General features: G+C 48.3%; 1 pseudogene; it reads left to right on the top strand.

The window, feature by feature from the left end:
* Nucleotides 1-18,831, top strand: part of LOC118934084 (small G protein signaling modulator 1-like) — a 126,107-nt pseudogene that overhangs the window by 66,184 nt on the left and 41,092 nt on the right.

Here is an 18,831-nt window from a genome sequence, read left to right as displayed (position 1 = left end):
GAGAGCAGTTACCCAAATCTCGCCAACAGCCCGAGAAGGCTGTGAAGGGGGACGCCGGTCTTTGGCACGTCTGCACCCTGGTCGTGTTTCCGTGTCCCTCTCCAGCTGTCTTTGCCTTCCAGGTGAAGCAGATCATGGAGGAGGCTGTCACGCGGAAGTTTGTCCACGAAGACAGCAGCCACATCATCTCCTTCTGTGGTGAGTCTGTGGCCCGTGGCTGTGAAAAGTGGCTCCTCTCTCTGTGGGCTGCCTTGGGGAAGTGGCATCTTTTTATTTAATTAAGGTGTCATTGATACACAATGTATGAAGGTTTCACTTGAGCAGCATTGTGGTTTCAACATTCACCCATATTGTCAAGTCCTCCTCCCCACCCCACTGCAGTCACTGTCCACCAGCGTAGTAAGATGCTATAGAGTCACTACTTGTGGGAAGTGGCATTTTTGAACAAGGGTGCTTATGTCAGTTTTTTGCTTCGTAACTCCAAAGTTATTTTCAGATTCCAAAGGGACTCCCTTAGGGAATTTGGAAATACAGAAAAGTCGAGAGAAGTAATTAGGAACGACATCTGCCCCCATGAAGAGGAAACCATGCTTAACACTGGAGGGACTGCCTTCCCTTTCCGTGGCGTCAGTTCACACTGACCACATCCAAGAGGCAAGTGGTCTTGCATCCAAGAAATGGGCTCCATGTCCTCTCTTTACTCTACCTATGGCTGCCCAGGTAAAGGAAGAGGATGGATAGGGCCTTTAAAAAATGTAATTAAGAGCCACTGACACATCCCGAGGAATCATGTCCAGCTCGCTCAGCAAAGGAGGCAGGCCTGGGCTCCAAGTGTGACTCAGACTTCTCTCCTTGAACTAGCTTTGCTCACGAGGTTCCAGAAATGACCATGCTGCCCGGTTCATACTGTACTTTGACAAGGGCTAGAGACATGTGTTTTGTGTGTCCCGGAAGTCAGGATTCAGCTCATAGTTGGTGTGTACATCTAAGTTTCTTTCTCCTTGAAACACTTTTTATTTCATGATTGGAGTGTCTGATCATGGAGGCCATGCTGTAATTCCCCCCTCGTGTCTTGACCCCACAGAGAGGCCGGAGCGAGGAGAGCTGGCAGGGCAGTGAGCTTCCGTCCAGATGGCTGGGGGCACCATCCATGGTCCTGCAACATGCTGAGCACACGTTGTGACCTGGGAGCCCCCTGACATCAGTTCAGCCTCTTTGCAGCCAGGCAGACTGGGGTCAAATCCCAGCTCTGCCACTTTTTAATTGAGTAACCTTGGCAAGATTTTATTTTTTTGAAGTGAGATATATGATACATGTATTTTTAAGAACTTTTTATATATACTTAAACATTTAAAAGATTTAAAATATTTTATGTGTTTATAAATATGTATATTTAAGTAAATACGTATGCACATATACACACACAGGCAGACCTCATTTTATTGAGACATGCTTTATTGCACTTCACAGATACTGTGTTTCTAAAAAATTGTTTTGTGGCGATGCTGTTTGAGCAAGTCTGTCAGCACCATTGTTCCTACAGCATCTGCTCACTTTGTGTGTCTGTCACATTTCAGTAATTCTCACAATATGTCAGACCGTTTCATTGTTATACTTGTTATGATGATCTGTGATCAGTGATTAAGACTTGACTCACTGAAAGCTCAGATGATAGTTAGCATTTTTTAGCAACAAAGTATTTTTAAATTAAGGTGTGTACACTGCTTTTTAAGATATAATGTTATTGTACACTTAAAAGACTGCAATATAACCCAAGCATAACTTTTACATGCCCTGGGACAACAAAACCTTCACTGGACTCGCCTTATTGCAATATTCACTTTACTGTGGTGGTCTGGAACTGAACTTGCAGTATCTCCAAGGTCTGCCTATATATATACATTTGCACACACATATGTAGACACTTCAATGTGAGTATGAGAATATATGCCCAATTTTTTTCTACTGGACATTTTTATTTGCAAATAAAATGATATGCATGTCTCCTCCAGGACTTGCTAACATACCTCCCAATTAACGATTTAGAGGACTAGGAAGTGATAAAAATAATAATAATTCTCTAACTCCAATCAGTCTTTCGGCAAGAGAAATTTGATGGCACTAAGTAAGGCCTGAAGGCTCTCCCTGAGGTTTCTTTAATCCCTTGTTCCTTCTTAGCCATTGTCAGAAAGAACTGGGCAATGTCTACAAAGCCTGGAGAGATAATTAACTTACGACAGTATGAACAGATGAAAAGTACTGTATGTGTAAGCAAGAACGAGGATCTTTGAGAGATCTGCACCCAGAATAATTTAAATCCACGGGCAGGTTAGGCGGTATGTGAGCATTCATTCAAAGTCAAGTAGTTGCTAACAAAAGCAGTACCCCAGAACCTCTCGATATTCCACTTTACACATTTCGTAACCTTGGCCAGGCTCTTAACCCTTGAAGTGCTGCCGTGCTCTTTTATGGAATGACGATAACTGATACACTCAACTCTGGGGTTTTGTCCTAGGTTTTTAGGTAAGGTAAACCTTAACACTAGTCTGACACCCAGCAGGTTCCCAATGAGGAATAGCTCTTGTTATATACACTTAACTCTTGAACAACATGGATTTGAACTGCATGGGTCCACATACATATACCTGGATGTTTTCTCAATAAATATATTGGAAACATTTTTGGAGATTTGCAGCAAGTTGAAAAAACATTTTCTTCTCTGTGGCTTACTTTATCGTAAGAATACATTATATAATACATATACAAAATATGTGTTCATCAGTTGTTAACGTTACAAGTAAGGCTTCCAGTCAACAGGAGGCTATTAGTAGTAAAGGTTTCTGGGGAGTCATAAGTTATGCATGGATTCTTGACTACAGGGGGCAGAGGCAGTGCTCCTAACGCCCACATTCTTCAAGGGTCAGCTATACTCACTTCTCCCATAAACATTGATTATGCTCCTTTTACATACCAGAGTGAGCTCCCAGTCTGGTGTGTAAGCCAGATAAGATACAGGTAAGATTCTTAACAGAGGGCTGCCCAGAGTACCAGAAGTAACATAGGGGCTGTTGGAGTGGCCTGCATGGAGTCTTCCCAGAGGGGAACACTGAGGGCCAGAGAGGGAAAGTGTTTTGCCTGTGGTCACACAGCAAGTTAGTCGTAGAGCCTAGGCTACAACCTTGGCATCCCGATTGGAGGATGGCTAGGCAGGGCCTCCAGGGAAAACACAGAAATGGGAAGATTATTACTGAGTTCTCTCTTCAAATGTCCTTTGTGGAAGTACAGTGTTGTTAGCACACCTTGGGCTCAGAGACCTGGATTTGGAGCCCGGCTTCACCACTTACTTGCCAGGCAGCCCTGGGCAATTCAGTTTACCTCTTAGAGCCTCAGTTTCCACATCTGAAAAAGGGGCCTGGCTTTCCTTTCTTCCCTGGCTGTGGCAGAGATTGAATGAGACCCATAGTGCTAGCTGGCACTGGAATTACAATAGTAATGACAACGACGTGGTTCCTTAACCCGGGCAAAGCTCAACAGGGCTGGGATCCAGTCGCCTCTCCCTGGTGGACAGGAGGAATAGCTAACGTTGGCAAAGCACTCACTGTGTGGCAGGCTCTGTGCAAAGTGCTTTCCATGCTTTTTTCCTACCTCATCCTAACAGAAACCTTGTGAGATTAATGTTCTTACCACCCCTATTTTACAATTAGGAAACTGAGGCACAGGGAGGGGTAGAAGTTGCCCACAGTTGCACAGCTGGTTAGCGGCTGGCAGAGGATGTGCACAGAGATGTTGTGACCTCGGGCGGTGAGCTGGGTTAACCACTAAGCTCTCTTGCTGCCTTTTGAGGGGGTGGAAGGTAGAGAGGCGTACATGCTCTTCCCTAGGATTCTGTCACCAGTTTTGTGATTGTGGGGCCCCCAGATCTCCAAGGCAGCCCTGTGTGACTTGGAGCTGGGCTGGGTGCTGGGAGCACAGGCAGAGCAGAGCCTGCTGACCACTGTGTCTGTGCAGCGGCTGTGGAGGCCTGTGTCCTGCATGGGCTGCGGCGGCGGGCGGCAGGTTTCCTGCGCAGCAACAAGGTCGCAGCTCTCTTCATGAAAGTGGGCAAGAGCTTCCTGCCCGCTGAGGAGTTGAGCCGCAAAGTCCAGGACCTGGAGCAGCTGATCGAGAGCATGTGAGTGTGGAGTTCAGGGTGTGGGCGGGGGCACTCCCTACCGCAGAGGACAGCCCATGCCTTCCCTGAGCTTGCAGAAGCCTGTGCCTCCTCATGTGCACCCCCCCCATCCTTTCTGCTCCTCAAAACTGCCGGACTCTTTCCTACCCCAGGGCCTTTGCACATGCTGTACCCACCACGAGGTTCACACCCTTCATCTTCCATGGCTGGTTCCTTGGTATCATTCAGGCCTTCCCCTAGCTAAGGGTAAATTCTAACCCTCACCCCATTTCTCTTCCATATTGCTCTGTTTATTTTCTCCCCAGTTGTTAGCACCATCTGTAATTCATATTTTTGTTTAGTGTTTGTTTATGTAATTATGCATATCTTTGTTTACTGTTTATTTGATTGTTATCTGTCTCCCTGATGACTCTAAATGCTATGAGGACAGGCTGCTACGTCTTTGTTACTCCCCATTATGTCCCCTGCATCTGGGACAGTGCCCAGCACATGGTAAATGGCCAAGAAACAACTGTTGAATGATTAAGTGCCTACTGGGAGTCAAGCCCTGTTCTAAGTGCAGGAAAAATCAAAGTTTAATGAAATCAATATGGTTTCCGATTGCATGGAGCAGTAGCTCACATTGAGGCAACTACTGAAGGGGAGACGTAGCTTCACTCACTTTTCTTTGTGGCTGATTTTATGTATCGGGAGGGAGCTCCTGGCTTGAGTGTGTGTGTACAGGAGTGTTTCCACCAGAACCACCCCTAGAGTCCCAACTATGTGACCAAATCCCAGACCTGGAGCTTGGTAAGGGATGGCAGATAGGTTCCAATTCCAGTTGATTCTGGTGGCTGCCCGGGGGATTGTGTCGTGAAAGATTCTAGAGCTGATTGAGCTTCAAATGGTTGGGATCCATGGGAAAGAGTGCATGGATTGATTAGCCATGTCTGTTATGGGCAGGAGAATGGAGAGACAGGCATGCATGCCATGTGTTTCCGTCTCTGCCATGGGAGATCACTCCAGTTCACAGGATGAGAAATGGCCCTTTCCTTGCCCTGCAGGCCTTGCTGGCCTAGGGCTGCTGGCCAGAACTGCATGATGGGCTGGCCTCTGGGTTTGGCATTGGCAACTCCCATTTGGAATCTGACCCCTCAGCCACTTGGTCTTCCGGTACCTTCCAATCCTTCTGCTAAATTCCCAGGTGTTTGCTGATAGCTTCTTAAAGGGCTAGAATTCCATGGCCCTTCCATAATATTGGGAGTTCCTAATGCACGAGCTAGAGGTGCCCATGCCAAGTGGTAAAAGAGAGCCACTCATTCATTCATGCAATCAGTCATTCAGGAACTACTTATGAGCCCCTCCTATATGCCAGACACTGTGTTCGGCCCTGGAGATACAGACATGAAAAAGGCCAATGCTTGCCACATGATAGATTCTGAAGTATTTTATTTAAAAAGGTAGTGAATTGCTTAGTCCATGCCCTCAAGGTCACATTGGGGAGGGGAAGACAGAAAAGTGATGAGGAAGTTATAGAGGAGGCTGAGGGAGCACAGGGGAGGGCCCCTCCCCAGCTCTGAGTGGCCCAGGAGGGCTTCCTGAAGGGAGGGACGCCCTCACAGACCTGAAGAGTGAGGAGGGGCCAGCCTGGGAGTGGGCTGGGGAGGGAAACAGGGAAGAAGCAGCTCCTGGCAAGTGCTCAGGTGGGCGCCTGGCAGCCTCGGGGACCTGCAGATGTCTCTGGCTGCATCGGGGGGTCCACGGAGGAGAGGAAGGAAGGCACGGCCGCAGAGGAGAACCGCGGCAAGGTCATGGCGCACTCTGCTTGTCATGTGGAAAAGCTTGCTCCTCGAGGGCAGTGGGGAGCCCCTGAAGGAGATAATCCAAGACTCTTCTTGGCCAGCACTCCTTTCCAGCAGAGAGAGAGAGAGAAATATGGAGAGCAATATCAGTATGAGAATCTGGGTTGCCCGTCAACAGTGTATGGAAGTGTCTTTAGCCACATCTTCACATCCACTGGGTATTACTATTTTTTCAACTCTTTACCCAGAGCAATATGGGCTCTCACTGTTGTCTCCGTTGCCATTCCTTCGTTTTCTAGAGAAATTGAACATTTTCCTATTTGCATAGTGGTCCTGTTGGATCTCCTCTATAGTGAGTATCTATTCTCCTCCTTGACTGGCCTTGAAGGCGAAACCAGATCCAGGGCCTCCAGGAGAACGTGCGGAAGCTGCCGAAGCTGCCCATTCTGTCCCCACTTGCCATCAAGCACCTTTGGATCCGTACTGCCCTGTTTGAGAAGGTCCTGGACAAAATTGTGCATTACCTTGTGGAGAACAGCAGGTGAGTGGGACAGGCCAGATACCTATCTGGGCGTGCCCTACCTCCACCTGCTGACCCTCACGGGAATTACACCCTCTCACACAAAGCCACTTGATTTTGAAGTGATTAAATACAGGTCTTCTGGATGTTTGACTCTGACCTAGCTTAGCTTAGATTCTTGGGAAGGTTTGGATGTGTAATAGCAACACAGGGTCTTCATATTTGCGTTGGGATATCAGGATCTTGTAACCTTAGGGACCTTCCTTCTCCTGTGAATTAAGCTCAAGTTCTATTCACCAACTATGGCCCTAAAGGAATCAGTTTCTCTATGCCTCTGTATCTTTTGGTAAATGGGATAGGGATTGCTGCCACTTTGGAGAAGAGTCAAGACGGGGCATTAGTGAGAACAGCAGTATGGAAATGAATAGTGATTTTTACATTTTCTTCCCTAGCTCAGATTAACCTGGTGTAAAGGTTTTACAGTATGAGTCTTCTTGGAAACCATTCATCCATGCATGTATAAATTAATCCAATAAATACTTAATGAGCATCTACTATGTGATAGGCAGTAACTTAGATGTTGGGGATACATTGGTCTTACCTGTCAGGTTAAAGAACTTGCATATTATGCCAAGAGCAGTGGGGAGCCACTGACAAATCCACTATCTGAGACTCCTCATGGCTAGCCCTCCTTTCCAGCCTGAGAGAGAGAGAAATATCAGAATCTCCCCATCTTTTGGTATATGAAAGTACCTATTTAACCACATCTTCACACACAGTGGGTTTTATTGTTATCTTTTATTCTTTGCCCATTTGCTGGGAAAATATGTATGAAAGTACAGAACAGAGAAATCGGAGGTTCACCATTGATATAATATAGTTAAGTAAATGACAGGCTTTATTTGGATTTCACCAATTTATATATATAATTTTTTTCTATATGGTTCTATGAAAATTTTAATACATGTATTATTTCATAGGACTAATACCACATTCAGGATTAAGAACTGTTCCAAAGGAACCCATCACCCTGAAAAAACTCCCTGGCACTACCCTTTAGAGTCACATCTCTCTCCCAACCCTGCCTGCTATTTTTAAAGGCAGCCTTTCTGAAGTTTGTGATCATGTTGCTGCTGATGTTAGGAACGGATGCTGAATGGCAGAGTGGAAAGTGCCTTGAAGTAGTATCTTCAGATCTGACCGCAGATTGTGGAGACTTGATGTTAAACACGTCTAGGTCATGTCAGTTCTGCTTCAGCCAATATTCTGGTTGATAGAAGATGGCCTTGGGGTAAAATGGCAATGATGTGGCCACTACTCGTAAGAATTGCCTTGTGTCAGAGTCTGTGCTATTGCTATACACACAGGTCAGCATTTAATTCTCCCAACAATCTGGTCAGGTGAGTTCTCACATTCTCCTCATTTTACAACTGAGGACACCAAAGCTCAGAGAGGGTAATCACCCAGCAACACACAGCGAGGGAAGAGGTTGTAGAACTGGGCTCCCACTCAGTCCTCTGACTCTAGATCCTGTGTTCTTCACTCCCTGTTGTAGGATGGGAAGAGCCAAGCTGGCTGGGTATAGCTTGCATCCACCTGCTGTGTGGTCTGCAGCAGTCTCTGACCCTCTCTGGGCCTGAGATCCCTTAGCATCAGAACTAAGTAATTTCCAACTCCAAAATTCCGTTAGTATCTAGACTGTACAAGTTTTCAAAGAATTAGAAACTACACAACTCAAACAAACCAAAACCAAAATCACCCAGCACAAGCATTGTATTCATGGGATCACATGTGTGAAGAATCAGAAGCTGGGGGCATTTCTGAGCATGTCAGGCCAGTATCATCCACATTAGGTATCTGGACAGGAAGGCCTGTTAATGTAGCCTTTGGGGAGACTCCACAGCTAAAAATTAGCGTTTTGGTGGCTCAGTAACTTTAGAAGAGCAGACATCATCTTGAGACAGGGACTGTGGGCTTAGAGTAGGGTGAGGGCCTCTGGGGGCGGTGGGAGGGGGGGAAAGCAGGTTAATCCCAGTCAACAATGTAACAATGTGCAAAGAAACTCCTACCAAAACTCTGTTAAACATTAAGCAAAGTCAGAGTCACATTAGTTCTCTAGGGTAAAAATATCAAACTAGGAATATAGGCATTCTTCAGTGGAATTAGTTAAAACTAAAAAGCCAGGAGTAACTTGGCCTGGAATGTTTGAATATCTCCAGGGTAAGCGAATACCTCTGCATAGCCCCTGTCTTCATTGTTTCAATTCAATCATGCCTCTGTGGGATTTGCTTTGGCGGCTGAGGGGCCCAGCTTAGTATTTTTTTTACTCTACCCAGGTGTTGCTTTTCCTCCTCCATCCCTGATCAAGTGAGTAGCAATCAGGGCAATTGATTTAGCAAGCAAGCTCAGTCATAAACATGGTAGTAAAAACAGGAAGGATTCCATCTTAAGGATAAGATTGCATTTTAAAACCCAGTCGGTTATGTGGGGGGAACTTGGTGATGGTTGGAGTCTAGTAAACATAATGATCCTCATGTAATTGTAGGTTAATGATACCAAAATATAAATAAATAAAAATAAAAATTCCAATTAGTTAAAAAGTAAATTTCTTAACATACTCTTTAACAAGCAGACAATAACTCAGCCCACCTTGGGAGCAAGGCAGGCAGTCTTGACTGATATGCTCCCAGACCAGGAAGCTGCTATCCTGGGAGGAAATCAGAGCAGTAAATTTCTTGTAAATAACCGGAGGACTAATAAGAAACTGAATGTCTCTTCAAAGATAAACCTTTTGGTTCCACTTTGCAGGTCTGCATCCCTAGCCCTTTGTCTCTCAACCAGGCGTAAATCCCCTAGACAACACTCCACTCTGGGCTCTCCTCCCCTCCAGGCACCAGGAGCTCTGTCCTCTCACTTTATTGCTACATAAAAGCCTCTGCCTTGCTCTCCCACCTTGAGTGTTTGCAAAGTTCATTTGACTCCACAAACAAGAACCCCTGCATCAATCTGAGCCTCTAAGTGACTTCCTGTCTGAAATGGAAGGTGCCATAGAAGCAGATTGTTATTTCTGGTACCCTCACTAAGGCTTGATCATAGGCCTGTATGAAGCAAGTATGTGCCAAGCGCTGTGCTATGCACCTTACATCTGCTCTCCCTCCCAATCCTTCCCATAGGCCTATGGGATAAATGTTTGTTATCCCTATTTACAGATGGGGCAGTTGAGGCTCCCAGAGTTAACTGGGAGGCAGGCAGGGGATTGAGCCCTCTCTGTTCTTAACCACCACGCCGTTGTCTATTATGCACCCTCTGTGGGTCGTGATCCAAACCTACATGTCCTTTCCTCTCTTCCCAGTAAATACTATGAGAAGGAAGCGCTCCTGATGGACCCTGTGGATGGCCCCATCCTTGCGTCTTTGCTGGGTAAATGGTTTGGTGCTCTGAGCTTCACCTGGATCTCTGTTCTTGGCTCTGGGGGTGGGGGCACCTCCTAAGGGCCATTCTCAACTCCCTCTAGCCTCCTGCATCACACCTCACCGGTTCCCTGTCTCTTGCTCCCAGGATCTATGCTCGTCTCTCCTTAGTAGGATCCTGGAGCACCTTAGCTGGCGGGGGGGCAGGGTTAGTGAAATAGGTGCCCCATCTGGAGGTAGACGGGAGGTGGAATTGCTGTGGCCCTGGATTCCCAGCCCCCATGTGCTCCGCAGTGGGGCCCTGCGCCCTGGAGTACACCAAGATGAAGACTGCGGATCACTTCTGGACCGACCCCTCAGCCGACGAGCTTGTCCAGAGGCACCGCATTCACAGCTCACACCTGCGGCAGGACTCGCCCACCAAGCGTCCGGCCCTCTGTGTGAGTGGGGTGAACGGCGGGTTCTCGGGGGGGCTAAGTTCCAGACTTAGTGTGGAGGTGAGGAAGGGTGGGGGCCTTGAAGGTCACTCCGGGCCTCACCCTCCACCTCCCTTCACACGGCCAGATCCAGAAGAGGCATTCGAGTGGCAGCATGGATGAACGGCCGTCCCTCTCTGCCCGTGACTATGTCGAGTCCCTGCACCAGAACTCCAGGGCCACCCTGCTCTATGGCAAGAACAACGTGCTGGTCCAGCCGGTGAGAGTTCTTCCTGGGCCCACCTTCTCCTGGGGGTCTGGCTCCAGGTTATGGAGGAGGGATTCCCTCTGGCTCCAGGTTGTCCATCCATCCATCCACCACTCACCCATTTTTTTTCATTCATCTACTGACATCTCCATCTCTCCATCCACCATATGACAGTATTTCCTTCTACCCATCCATCCATCCACATTTTCAGCCAATCAACCAGCAATTCTCTTCCAGTCTCTACACCCAACCACCCCTCTATTTATGCATCCACCCATCATTCCTTTATCCATCTGCCTGTATTTATATCCATCCATCCTATTTATATCCATCCACCCATCTGTCCTTCTTTACATCCATCCATCTATCCATTTGTCCATTTATTTTCCAGTCCCATCTTTACCTGTCCACCCAGCCTTCTGTCCATTCATTCTTTCTTGCTATCACTTACTCATCTAGCAAACATTTGTTCTGAACCCACTAGATGCTAGATGCTTACAGTATTAAGATAAACATCTCCACAGCTGATATTTATGGAGTGCTTCCTATGCATCCAGCACCATGCTAAGTGCTTCTAACTGTGTTAACTCTTTTAAACCTCACAATAAACATTTGTGGCAAATAGTAATATAGATGGTAACACTGAGGCTCATACAGGGGCAGTAAGGGGCAGAGTTATGATTTGAATCCGGGGTGGCCAGAGTCTATGTTGTTTACCAGTCACCCTCTATGCCCCAGCACTGAGCCAGGCCCCAGACGTGGGTGGTGAGCGGGGCACATGAAACCCCTCTCCTCATGTGATACCTCCTTTGCTGTCTCCTCCCGGAGACCATTTGGATCAGTTTGGGGTTTGGGCTCAGCTGGGAGGAAGCAGAGGGCGGACTGTCGGCCACCCCAGCTCTGCAGTCACAGCTGTGACCGCTGGGTGACCCTGAGCAAGTCGCTTTTCCCCGCTGAGCCTTAGGACCCACATCACAGTGGGCACCAGACTGTGTCCTTAGACCTGAGATGCTGTAAATTAAGATGCTCCATTTTTAAACATAGCATCAGGAAATTAAACATTATATGCAATGTTTTCTCAATACCTGGAAATTTTATTTCACACTTTTTGAAGGGGCTTTTTGAGACCATTTGGATATGTATTTTTAAATTATACATTACTCTTATATGCACACACAAAGGAATGTATAATTGAAATACATTAGTGAAGATAGTCCTAAAACGTCACATGTCAGGGTCCGATTTTCTGTATCACTTTTTGACTGAGAGTCATTGCTCTCCTTATTTTTCCACCAAATATCATTTTCCATTCCATCAGAAGAAAGGGTCAAGAAATTACAGCCTGTGAGCCAAATGTGGCCCTCTACCTGTTTTTCTAAGTAGTTTTATTGGAACACACCCCTGCCTGTTTGTTCACGCATCATGTATGGCTGCTTCCGTGATGTGATGGCATAGCTGAGTGGCAGCCAGTGAGCCTGTGTGGTGCGCGAAACCAAAGTGCTCCCTGTCTGACCCTTCACAGAAGAAGTTTGCTGACCTCTGATCACGAACATAGGAGGTGCAGCATTTCCTCCAAGCATGTGCTCTTCATTGTTGCTTTGCAGGAAAATCTGGAGTAGTGGCCCCCCTGCAGTGGTGACTGATGGGTCAGACATCACTGTACTCTCCATTGCTCTATTCCCAGCCTCGCTCCCTACACAACAATTTTTCGATTCAAAGCTGAAGCACAGTCTCATTTTTTGAAGACATTTAAAATGGCACCTGTCCTCCACATGTGATATAACAACCATGTACAAAACTTAAAGTAACAACCACCTGAACAGCTCTGAGAGAGTTTGCATGAGCTCAGGCAATGACATATGTCACAATTGTGAGATCCCACTGAGCATAAGATGCATCTCTGTTTCAGGTACATTAAAATGTGGAAAGCAAATGTGCCTCTTGGAATTGCTGAGATGCTGCCACATATCTGTTTACACATCATGAATGGCTGAGATACTGTACCTGCCTCATTGGGCTGCAGGCACATGTGGCTCAACTGGGGCATGGGTGTGATGCTGAGCCACGCCTGGTACACACGAGCAGCTCAGTGTTAGTTGTCTGTGTCCACATGTTGAGGTGAATTTGGTGGAGGGGCTGCCTCCTCTGTGTGTGAGGCTTGGACACAACCCCCTCCGGCCTGCCCCACTTGGGATAAAACTGGTGAGAAGCTCTGCAGGCACGTTGGGAAGTCAGAGGGTCAGGCTGTTGTGTGGGGGATGAGGCACAGGCATTTGGGGAGGCGGCTACTGGGTAATGTGTTTGGATGAGCTCAGCTGCCATTTCTTTCTCCCTTACGACAAGCCAAAATGATGCCAGTTAAATGCTTTCTGTTAAGAAAAAGATTGTAAAGAACCGTCCAACTCTGACCGTGCAGCAGGGCGTCTGGAGGTGCAGGTGTGAAAGCGTTGGGGGTGGGCAGTATTCATAGCTGGACCTATAGAACCCAACCTGGGTGGTTGGCTGCAAATGGCTTTGCTTAGCCCCATCGGTCACTGCCGATGGGGCTGGGGACTTGCCCAACCCTGGGCTCTGAACCCCTGGAAGGCCTTGGGTTGTCCAAATGCACATGGTCTTGGAAGGAAAGCCCCAGCCTTTTGGCTCCAGGTATGCGTCCACGAGTCAGCTGGATGAGGGTCCATGCCTGTGGTGACTCCAGCACTATGACCAGGCCTGGGTCCTCCTCTCTCTGCAGAGGGATGACATGGAGGCTGTGCCAGGATACCTGTCCCTGCACCAGACGGCTGACATCATGACCTTGAAGTGGACGCCCAACCAGCTGATGAATGGGTCTGTGGGGGACCTGGACTATGAGAAGAGGTAGGTCACCATGTCCCTCCTCTCCCCTTGGCACAAGGAAGTGTGTACCACCCACTTGGCCCAGCCTCCCTGCGTCTGTGTCCTCATGAGTAACTCAGTGCCCCAGGAGCCTCCGGGAACTAACCAGAAGAATCTTGAGGTATGCGAATTAGGCATAGCCCTGGTCAAAACACCACCCAGAGAAAGAAGTCTTAACCAAGATCTTGAAAGCCTGCAAATGGCAAATATTCTCCCATCTGCTGCCACCTTTCCTGTCATTTAGTAAAAAGGGAGGCAGGAGGGACTGGTTGGTGGGCGTCTTGTTCAGGGCTTGTTCAGGGCTTGTCCTGTGATATCCTGGGATTTGTAAGAACCAGCAAAGGCTTTGGAGGCATGCTCCAGAGAAACACAGGGGTCGGGGATTCCCTGCTGCACTCGCTGTGTTCTAGCACAATCAGAGAAGGCCTCAGGAAGAGCAAAGGGAAGCCACCGTGCGGAGGTGTGGCCAGCTTGGTCATTTCAGCTGGAGGAGTGGCAGCTCGTGGGGGGCAGAAGCAATGGTTTTGCTGCTCTCAGTCCACAGCTAAACCAATTTTTCTACATTTTCTTGATTTCTTAAAAAGTTTTGATTGTGTAGAACTTGTAACAAAAACATACAGTACTTTGGTACCCGTCTCCCATCCCTAACAGCCATCCACCTACCCTTTCTTCCTAGGTAATTATTCTGCAGCAGCATGGGGACATGATAGGATTTCATCTGTGAATATAGATGTGTGCACGTACATGTATGTACATAAAATAAGGGCCCTTTCCAAGGAGCATGACCAGAGCACCGTATTGTGTTCTGTTTAATGGTGCACTTCAGTGTGGATAACACCGGGCTGTCGTGTGGGTACTGCCACTCTCTAAGCTGGTCATTTTCTGTGCAGAGCTTGTTGTCTGTCCTCAGACGGGGTCAGTGTGAGATGCAGCTGGGGCACAATTCGGCCCCAGCCAGACTCCAGAGTTTCTGATCAAGAAACCCTCATGGAGGAGCAGTGAGGTGCCCAGGAGATGATCTTCGCCAGGAAGCTTATCTCAGCTTATTCATCCTAAACCTTGGCGTTGGGCCTCCCCTGGCCTCCTAGCTGAGTCTGGGTCAGACAGAGCCCTGAGTCTCCTTTGGAGCATTTATGAAACTGTAGTCTCACGATAAACCTGTACTTACTTGTGTACCGAGTGCCTTGCTCTCCACGCCTCAGTTCCATATAGGCGAGGAGACTGTCTTGCCCATGTCTACTCTTCAGCACCTGCCCCAGATTGTAGCACATAGTAGGAGCTCAGACAGTCTTTGTGAAACAAAGCAGGGTAATCAGGGGACCTGGATTCATTCATTTATTAACCGAGTAGCTACTGTGTGCTAGGTGCTGTGCTAGTTACAAGAGCAATAGCAGATGCGTAAAAGGAGAGACAGTCTTTACCTTCTTAGAGCTTACACTGTATTCACATTCACTGGAAGAGACATGAAAGGAGCAGACAGATAAATGGGTGTGGGGGGCCAGGTCCTTGCTCAGACCTCACTCACTCACTGGGGGACCTGGGTGGGGTACGCCACTCTCCCTCTCCGGGCCTCAATTTCCCCTTCTGTCAAATGAGGGGGATAGACAAGACGATCTCCTCAGAACTCAAGGGCTCCCAAAGGGTTTGTGGGGGCTCCCTAAATACTGATGAGCCTTCCTCTAAGCACCAAAGCCTGAGGACCTATTTGTTGGTTGGACTTAAGCCCAGGGTTGTGTGTGCAGGGAACTTCTGGTGCTAATGTTTTGGGAGATGCATTGGGCAAAACGATTGCCAAGCACCCCACCTCCAGCCCAAATCACTAGGGACTTTGTGCTTGGGCGTCATCTTTTCTGCTAAGGGGAACAGAGGTGACCAACAGCTTCAGAGGCCACCCCAGTCAGTCCACCACCACACTTGTGCCAAGGCCAGGCTCCCCTTGGGCTGCTTTTTGAGAACTGTAGCTCAGGCACTTCCGTACTGTTCGGACTATTTGTGAAAAGGGACATCACAGCACTTCAATATTTACTTCCAGCTGAATCTGAATTTCCGGACACTGCCGATGGGGCTGGGGACGTGCCCAGCCCTGGGCTCTGAACCCCCTTGCAGCCTTGTTACCCTCACCTGGAACCCGGGGCTCAGTGGAAGGGCAACAACCAGGGGTCAGAAATATGGGGGTTAGCATGTGGGAAAGGGGTGCAGCATCTCTCTGGGGACCAAAGGACAGTGAAGATAAGGGGTGTGGTTCTTGTCTGAGGAGGTTCTGGACCTCGTTTTTCCCAGCATGCCCTCCTCCTTGTACCACCAGGGCCGTAGATCCTAACTCTGGAGAGGGAGTATCACCAGGGTGGCTGTTTGGGCTCTGCGGTCAGGCTGGACTTGGCTCAGATCCCGGGCTTGCCGCGTGGAGCAGCTGGACCCCTCATGCACTGCTGATGGCGCAGCCACGTTATGAACCAGTTTGGAAGTTTCTTATAACAAACCCTTACCGTCCAACCCAGCAATTCCATTCTAGGAAGCTGCCAGACGTGTAAGATGAAAACAAAAGCAGCTCTTTCTCCTTCCCAGTTGAGTGACCTTGGACATTCGACTTCACTTCCCTGAGCCTCAGTTTGTTCATCTGTGAAATGGAGATGGGGTCACAGAACCCCCAAAGAGGCGTGTGGGGAAGAGTCATGGGGAAAATGCGTGTGAGTTCTGAGCAGGGCGTCTGGCCCTGGAAAGACTGCTCGGCCATGGGCTCTGCCGGTGTTAGTTTTTACGGGCCCAGAAGGACAATGGCCACGGTGCCTCTGCCCAGTGTCCAGGGGCAGTTGGAGAGTTGCCCAGTTTACTGCGTTGCCCGGCGTTTGCCGTTCATTCTGCATATTCTTGAGCATCTTGCAGAAGTGAACAAAAAACATCTCCAGGAGTTCATCACCCCCTGGGGACACAGAGGAGAAAGCAGGCAGTCGCAGCTCCGTGTGATGGGAATGATGTGCGAGCCCAGGGAAGGACCTCCTGGCCGAGACTTGGCGTGTGAGGGGAGCAGCAGAGGCCGCAACTCGGAACATGCTTGTGTACTTGACCGTCCTCCAAGGACATTTGCTCCATGCACCCTTACCGCGTTCGCCCCTTGTGGCGGTGACGACAGCGATACGTACACAGACCTGGTTCACTTCAGTTGTTTATTGTTGCTCGGAAGGCCGGGAGAAGGTGAGTGAGAAGAAGCAACAGCCGGGGGGAGCGAATGAGAAGAAGAATGAGAGGAGAGAGAGACAGAGATTGAGAGAGAATGAGTGAGAGAGTGAGAGAGTGAGAGAGTGAGAGAGTGAGAGAGTGGGAGAGTGAGAGAGTGGGAGAGTGAGGGCTTCTCTTTCCTGCTTATGCCTTATATAAAGGAAGCTGGCCTATGGTGATCAAGATCATGCATGACCTTTAAGCTGATTGTTAGCATGCCTTCTGCATGAGTTGAGCACGAGTGCGGAAGCATGGGGCACGCCTATAGGAGCAACTTCCTTATGCTAATGCCACCTAACCAGGCAGGGTGGCGCCCATTAAGCGGGCGCCATCTTAGGGCATTGGTCAACTAGAGTGGAAAGGCGGTGTTCAGCCATAGTGGGACTCAGCCTCGGCCGTAGGCCGGCCCCTACATCTCCCCCTTTTTTGTTTTTTAACACAATGAGGCTCGGGGACCATGCCTGTCTTAGGTTGTCAGGGAGGTGCAGCATCCTTACCCGTCATAGGGCAACAGACAGCTAAGGTCTGCGCCCTGTCTTAGGTTGGTATGCGTACCTCCTGATCTTACCCGTCTTTGACTACTGGTCCAACATATTGTGCTACACCCTAGGGGAGATGCCTTCTTCTATAGCTGCCATGGCCTGCACCAGAGCCATCCGCACTTTCCGATGTTGCCATTGCATGGAAAAGAACACCCATGCCTGACCAGGCTTTGGTGGCATTTAGCACGGCTTCAGCAAACTGAGCTACAGACAGCGCCTCTACCTTTTAGGAACTAACATTCAGTATTTCTAGCCGTAGCTGAGCGGTGAGCACATCAAACTCACTGGACCAATTGGTGTATAACATCTTGCCTAATTTCCTGGACAGATTGGCAGCTTTAGAGAGGTTATGAAAGGAATGCCAGTAACACATAGAGCTGTCAAAAGGCAGATATGGGAGATTAAGTGTACTATAGGTAGAGAAAAAGGCAGGAAAGGTATGTGCAGTTTCAGTCACCGGGAGTGGAATAGGCCAAGCCTTCACCAGACCCCATAGTTCTCTGGGTTCCGCTATCGCCTGCTGAAGAATCAGTAGCAGGATGAGCATCAGTGGCATCGGCATCTCGCACTTCCGGTTCTGGTCTTGCCACTCTCCGTGTCAGGCGTTCAGGCACCCAGATGGGATTGTTTCGGTCCTGTGGGAAAACACAAACAGAGCCTCGGTTCCAGATTAACACTGGATCCGGGCCTTTCCATGATCCTTCCAATACATCCTTCCACATAACTGCGGGCATGTCTTTAGGCCTGGAACGGCGATTATGCCGCTCTGCTGCACTGTGGCCATCTTTGTCCAATGTCAAAAAATTTAAAATGAACAATATGATGTTAAGTTTGTCTCTGGGGGATCTGAAGTCTGCCCCTATTCCCCCTTTTTGTTTATAGAGAGCATTTTTAAGGGTCAGGTTGGCGCGCTCTACCACGCCTTGCCCTTGAGGGTTATAGGGAATGCCCGTGGTGTGGGTGATATCCATTGTTTTTAAAAAGCTGAGGAGCGATTGGGGTGTATATGCTGGCCCATTGTCAGTTTTTAAATGTTTGGGCTTTCCCCAGGCCGAAAATGCCTGGAGGCAGTGAGATATGACATCTCTAGATTTTTCTCCTGTATGGCAAGAGGCAAAAATGATGCCTGAGCAGGTGTCTACAGACACATGGACATATTTCATCTTACCGAATTCTGGAATATGGGTAACATCCATTTGCCAAATGTGATTGGGGAGTAGCCCCTTTGGATTAACTCCTTCTGAGATGGAGGGTAGGAGTGTGACACACCATTTGCAACTGACTACTATGGCTCTTGCTTGGTCTCTAGTAATATTATATTTTAGGCGAAGGGTATGTGCATTGACATGGAATTGTTTGTGAAATTGAGCAGCTTGTTCTACAGGGTCAAATAGAGCTAAGATGTTAAACTCACGGGTCGGGGCATCGGCACGTCTGTTTCCCTCAGCAATGGGTCCTGGGAGGGAAGTGTGGGCTCTTACATGTCCAATAAAGAAAGGTTCTGATCGAGTCCATATTAGTTGTTGTAGCTTTCTAAAAATGTTGGCAACGGGGGAAGACTGGCTAATATAACTTACATTCTCTAAGATGGACACAGCAGTCACTACATACTGACTATCTGCTAAAAGGT

This window comes from Manis pentadactyla, chromosome 14 (genome assembly GCF_030020395.1).
Source record: "Manis pentadactyla isolate mManPen7 chromosome 14, mManPen7.hap1, whole genome shotgun sequence".
NCBI lineage: Eukaryota > Metazoa > Chordata > Mammalia > Pholidota > Manidae > Manis > Manis pentadactyla.
The sequence above is the reverse complement of the archived record's forward strand: the minus strand, read 5'-3'. Positions and strand labels throughout refer to the sequence as shown.